The sequence below is a fragment of the Physeter macrocephalus genome, chromosome 12, assembly GCF_002837175.3.
Source record: "Physeter macrocephalus isolate SW-GA chromosome 12, ASM283717v5, whole genome shotgun sequence".
NCBI classification, from domain to species: domain Eukaryota; kingdom Metazoa; phylum Chordata; class Mammalia; order Artiodactyla; family Physeteridae; genus Physeter; species Physeter macrocephalus.
This window is the reverse complement of record NC_041225.1, coordinates 76821030-76827664: the sequence shown is the minus strand read 5'-3', so window position 1 is coordinate 76827664 and position 6635 is coordinate 76821030.

Here is a 6635-nt window from a genome sequence, read left to right as displayed (position 1 = left end):
GTAGGCACAGGAACTGTGGGGGTCATGGATGAACCCAAGTCCAGGGAATAAGTGAAGTCACCAGAAGGAGGAAGCGGGTGAAGAGCCATCTAGACTTAGGGAGCAGCATGGGTAAAGGCCCAGAGCTGAGAGACTGTTGTTCTGTGAAATGGCAATCAGTGTGGCCAGAGTGGACCGTGTGCAAGCCTCAGAGCGCAAGCAGGACTGGGGGAGGCAAGGTCCAGTCACCAAGGGCCTTGCCTTACGTGCTAGGGAGTTGGGGTTTCTTTTCTTGAGAGGTAAAGGGTAGACACTGAAGGATTTTTAAAATTTTTTAAAAATTATTTTAAAAAATATTTATTTACTTGGCTGTGTAGGGTCTTAATTGCGGTGCATGGGCTGAGTAGTTGTGGAGCCCAGACTTAGTTGCCCCGCGGCATGTGGGATCTTAGTTCCCTGACCAGGGATCGAACCCGTGTCCCCTGCATTGGAAGGCAGATTCTTAACCACTGGACCACCAGGGAAGTCCCTGAAGGATTTTTTTTAAATTGGAAGGGAGGGAATGGAGAGCTAGAGAGGAGAAGGAAGAGTGGCATGGTCACGTTTATTTTTTAAAATCAACACGCTGGCAGCATTGCTTGAAAAAGTGACAGTTTGTCACAAATTGTCTAAATAAGCAAACAGTCCTGAATTGAAAAAAAAAAAAAAATCACTTGAAAAATTTCAGGGCCACCTTATGAAGCTGGGGCAATTGACTAGCATAACAAAGTTTAAATTGCATGAGTGGAAACTAGTTTAAATTTCTCATACTTTAATAGACGCAAGATTATGAGTCTTTGAGGGTAGGGCCTCTGCCTGACTTGTTTTTACCATATCCTCACCACGTATAGCAAATCTAACATGCAGTAAATTATCAATAAATACTTTTGATCAAGTGACTCTGAAATGTCTTCAAAGACTTTCTCTAAGATCATTCAATGAAAATAGCTCCCCGGTATTAAAAAAAAAGCCAACCATGCAACTAAATTAACCCCTACTTGATAAGGATAATTTGTTCAAATTTATGAAACGATGTGTGATTACATAGAGTCTACTGTAGACCCAATTATAGGAAAAATCACATCTGAAGAAAACATTTTCATCATTAGGTCTTTTTCTGTCCAGGGAAGTGAAAGGTTTTTCTCATCATTTTATTCCCAGCCCCAGCACAGTATGTATCCCACAACAGGGACTCAAAATATTAGCTAAATGAATGAATGTCTGAACAAGTATAGGGAATGCTTCCTTAAGACACATATATTCATAAAATCCCTAATAAACTTTTTTGTTCTGCCCTTCTCTTTATCAGTTTTAATCTCTAAGAAGAAAGGAACACACAGAAGTTAGGGATTGTCTTTAGGCCAGAAAGGACTTTAGGAACCTTTTAGCAGTTGGAATACTTCACAGACGGTGAAGAGCTCTGCCTCTCCATTACGGGTAGAATGGGGAGGAGAATTCAGCTTTCCTGATTCCAGACATTTTTCACTGTCCCATTTTGCAGTTCCAATTTTTAAAAATGTGGCAACATTTATAAAACTATTGATTGATCCTGTGAACCTCACATTTTTGGTGCCGCTCAAACCTATCTCTCTCCATTGCAGCTACTAGAAAGCCACGTATCTCCTGCAGGAGCAGAATTTGCAATATAGATGTGGAATTTATAGATGAAGTTGTTTTTGTCCCTCAAGTAAACCTCATATGTTTTCCTCTATGCCAGTTATTTCCACAGTATAAATTGTTGGGCTACAGTCTTCAACAACCAAGGAAGTTTATGTTGTACACAAGACCTCAGGGATTTCATGTTCGCTGGAGCAAATAGAAGCAAATTCTCTCATGCCCTCCTACCAAGAATTTCATGATGACATTCTGCCGGTTGCCTTCTCAGATCTGCATGTGATTCTCCTTCCCTCTCTGGATTCCAGGATGAAGCCCCATTTACTCTGTCCTCCCTCATTGGGTCCCCTTTCTGTCCCTTTAGGTCCCCTTGGTGGTCCTCTTTTCTTCCCTTCGTCACCCTGATCTTATAAGAAGTATGTTTGCAGATCTCTCACTCCCACTAAAGCTTAAATGCCTGAAACCACTCTCCTCACTCTCCCCACCCCGCACCATTCATTTGTGAGAAAAACTAGAAGGGAGAAATAACACCTGCCAGTTCTACGTCTCTAAAGGCAGGGACCAGAAGACAATTCTTCTAGGAGCCCCCCTGATGGCCTTCGGGCTGCCTGCAGTCCTTTGGGTCCTCTCTGGAGAGGCCTCGGTGGAAAGGGAAGGAAAGGCCTGTCTTCTCCTCTTAGTCCCTGTCTGTGGAAGAGCACTCGCATCTCCTGCCTTGAGGGTGCAGCCAGAGGGCCCAGGTGATCCGGCTCCTTAACAGGAATAGCAGGAGGCTGGGAGCGAAACAGGCTATAGTCCACATGGTCAGTAAGGTGTAGGGGGGAGGTTAGCTCCTGATGGAAAGATGATCAGGAGCTGTGTGAACTTCCAACGGCCCCTTGTTTTTCTCTCATAGGCTTACTTAGTTCAAGGACTTGGTTTTGTTTTTGTATGTTTCTCTAGCATTGGAGCTGACGCTACTATAAGACAAGACTGGACAAATTCTCCTGAAACAACTGAGTAACAAGCTCCATTGACTTGCCTCTAGTTTCTTCTAGCTGTACCAGTGGAAGCATGGACTCCTCAGAAAACTGAGGCCCTTTTGGACCACCGTGGATTTTGAAAATGCTGTAATAGGTGCAGGGCCTTAGAGGCTCTCCAAAACCCTGACTAATCTGGTAGAGCACGAATTTCTTGGTCTCCTGGCCCACTCTCTTTCTGATCAGAAAACTGAAACCTTTGCATGAAATAGGAAGATTTGTATCCTAGTGATATAAGAAGCAGCTAGAACTGGGAATTCTCCGGTGGTCCAGCGGTTAGGACTCCGCCCTGGTCGGGGAACTAGGATCCTGCAAGCCAGGCGGCACAGCCAAAAAAAAAAAAAAAAAAAAGCAGCTAAAACTGTTTGCACCCATGTCATTCATAAGTCCCTCTCTTCCTTCTCCATAGTTTCCTTGGGTTGAGACTCTTGGTTTATTACCAAGAAGATGCTTCTGCAACCTGGGTAATTAAGTCTGTGATCTTTACTGTCTCCTACCTCATTGCCTCTGAAAGCCAACCCGGCACTCTTTTCTATTTCCTCAGTCTGGCGAGGCTGGGGGCTTGTTTTGACTCAGCCTCCTGGATGGCATAAGGTTCCTGCTAAGCCTGCACCTCCCAGCCTTCGACTGCACACCCCTAACAACTCCGCCAAGCGGTGGTCCCCTTGTTCCAGCTTTGCCACCCTGCTTCAGCCTCCACTTCATGCACCTTTGTTCATTTTGTTTGTTCACCCTGTGCTCGCCTTGTCTTCCCAAATCCACAGCAAAACCCTTGTTGGGGAATCCAATTGTCACCCAGTAAAGAAAGAAGTGTTGCTTGTGATGGTGCAAACACAATCTGGAAAGAAAAGCTTTCGTCGTGCATTAGTGATGAGCACAGAATTTTTTTTTTTTTTTTTTTTTTTTTTTTTTTGGCTGCGCTGGGTCTTAGTTGCAGCACATGCGATCTTCATTGTCTCATGCGGGAGCTTTAGTTGCATGTGAACTCTTAGTTGCGGCATGTGGGATCTAGTTCCCTGACCAGGGAGTGAACCCGGGCCACCTGCATTGGGAGCGTGGAGTCTAAGCCACCGGACCAACTGGGAAGTCCCGAGCACAGAAATTATATTTAGGTTCTACACAAAACCTATAGATGAATTATCAGGCAAACTACTTTCAATGTGTCCTTTGGTATAATTTGACTTATGTAGGAAAGACAAATATTTTCAAATACTTCAGTTTTCATGGATCTCAGAATAGGTTAAAAACTTTTAAATATTAAAACACATTAAAATATTTTTTACAGAGTGTGTTCAGTAGGCTGGATCTCTACAGGCAAAAAATAAGTGTGGGGCTTCCTTGGTGGCGCAGTGGTTAAGAATCCGCCTGCCAATGCAGGGCACACGGGTTCGAGCCCTGGTCCAGGAAGATCCCACATGCCGCGGAGCAACTACACCCGTGCGCCACAACTACTGAGCCTGCTCTCTAGAGCCCGCGAGCCACAACTCCTGAAGCCTGTGAGCCACAACTCCTGAAGTCCGCGCACCTAGAGCCCGTGATCCGCAACAAGAGAAGCCACCGCAATGAGAATCCCACACACCCCAACAAAGAGCAGCCCCCGCTCGCTGCAACTAGAGAAAGCCCTCGTGCAGCAACGGAGACCCAACACAGCCAAAATAAATAAATAAATTAATTTTTAAAAAAAGTGTGAAATAATTATCTGGATAAATCAGGAAAAAATTATTTTAGTTTGGATTTATACTGTGGTACTTTTTCTATGTTCATGGTGTTATGGCACAACCCAAATTTCACTGTATATAAAGATTTTTTAATTTTGCTTTTTATTTTCTTAAACATTCAAACATTTAGAAATTTGAATTTACTTTGGCCTTATTTCTAACATTTATGACTGTCTACATATACAAAGCAACTGGCAAATAGCAGATACTGATAAATTGTCAATTTACCAAGGAATTTCCTTTCTCTCTCTTTTTTTTTTTTTTTAATTGAAGTATAGTTGACTTACAATGTTGTGTTAGTTTCTGGTGTACAGCAAAGTGGTTCAGTTTTGTATATATATATATTCTTTTTCAGATTCTTTTCCATTATAGTTTATTATAAAATATTGAATATAGTTCCCTGTGCTATCCAGTAAATCCAGTTGTTTATCTATTTTATATAGTAGTTTGTATCTGCTAATTCCCAAATCCTAATTTATTCCTCCCCCCCGACCTTTGGTAAACATAAGTTTGTCTTCTATGTCTGCGAGTCTGTCTCTGTTTTGTAAATAAGTTCATTTGTATTATTTTTGTAGATTCCACATACAAATGATATCACATGATATTTGTCTTTCTCCCTCTTACTTCCCTTAGTATGATGATCTCTAGGTCCCTCTTTGTTGCTACAAATGGCGTTATTTCATTCTTTTTTATGGCTGATTAATATTCCATTGTATAAATGTACCACATCTTCTTTACCCATTCATCTGTTGATGGACATTTAGGTTGCTTCCATGTCTTGGCTATTGTAAATAGTGCTGCTATGAACACTGAGGTATCTTTTCAAATTAAAGTTTTCTCCGGATATATGCCCAGGAGTGGAATTGCTGGATCATATGGTAACTCTGTTTTTAGCTTTTTAAGGAACCTCCATACTGTTTTCCATAGTGGCTGCACCAATTTACATTCCTGCCAATAGTGTAGGAGGGTCCTACCAGGGAATTTTCTTATAAACAACTACTACTATTTGATTTCCAGTAAATTACTTTATCCAACTAGAAAAAATAGTAAGTGTGCCTACTATATAGCTGACTCTCAGTAAACAAATTAATGCATTAAGAAAAAAAAAAGAAAAAACAGTAAGTGTCCAAGTGTCAGAGCATTGTAATGAAGCCCCTTTGCAACCTCCAAATGTATTATGGAGGTTTGTGTTTTTTTTTTGAAATTGTTTTGAGTGAGAAGAGAATTTTCATTGGACATTTTCCATTCCATGAATCCCCTCCCCCTTTTCCTTTTTTTTCTCTCCAATTTTCTCAAAGTGTAAAGAACGAGGGAGAGGAGGAATGAATGTCTGTATATGCAAACAAAATATACTTTATATTTCCATGCAATACAACAATTAGTATAAAAGGAACTTGTAGAGAAGGATATTATGATCTCATGCTGACACATATATATCGCTTTCCACATTTCTTAGATAAGTGGCATAAGCCTCATCTATAGAGGATTAGAATTACTGAAATTATGACTATAATGGCCCATATAGTTCTGTAACATTTTTCACTTCATTTTCCATGTGAAAAGTGGTTCAAATATTATTCATTTGAAAATCTTCAGATTCTAGCTACATTACAAATAAAGAGTTGTATTGGTAAATCATGCTAGACTGTTCTTAAGAAAAGATTCCATGAATTATGACAATTTTCAAAATGCCTGAGCAAATGTACCTGTTATTGAAATAAATTTAGAATGGTTAAATAAGTAAATAAATAGCTTACAGGATTTTTTAAAAATTTTATTGACGTATAATTGATTTACAATGTTGTGTAGGATTTATACTAACTCTTTTTCTATGGGAATTTGACCATAGATCTAAAATAAATTTTAAGAGAATTTGAAAGTTTCTAAGTTAGTCAAATTAGAATCAAGTTTTTTTTGTTTGTTTTGTTTTGTTTTTTAAAGAAATTTTTTTTTTTTTTTTTTTTTTTTTTTTGTTATGCAGGCCTCTCACTGTTGTGGCCTCTCCCTTTGCGGAGCGCAGGCTCCGGACGCGCAGGCTCAGCGGCCATGGCCCACGGGCCCAGCCGCTCCGCGGCATGTGGGATCCTCCCGGACCGGGGCACGAACCCACGTCCCCTGCATCGGCAGGCGGACTCCCAACCGCTGCGCCACCAGGGAAGCCCCTAAAGAAATTTTTTAAAAAATTAATCAATTTATTTTATTTTTGGCTGTGTTGGGTCTTCGTTGCTGTGTGTGGGCTTTCTCTAGTTGCAGTGAGCCAGGGCTA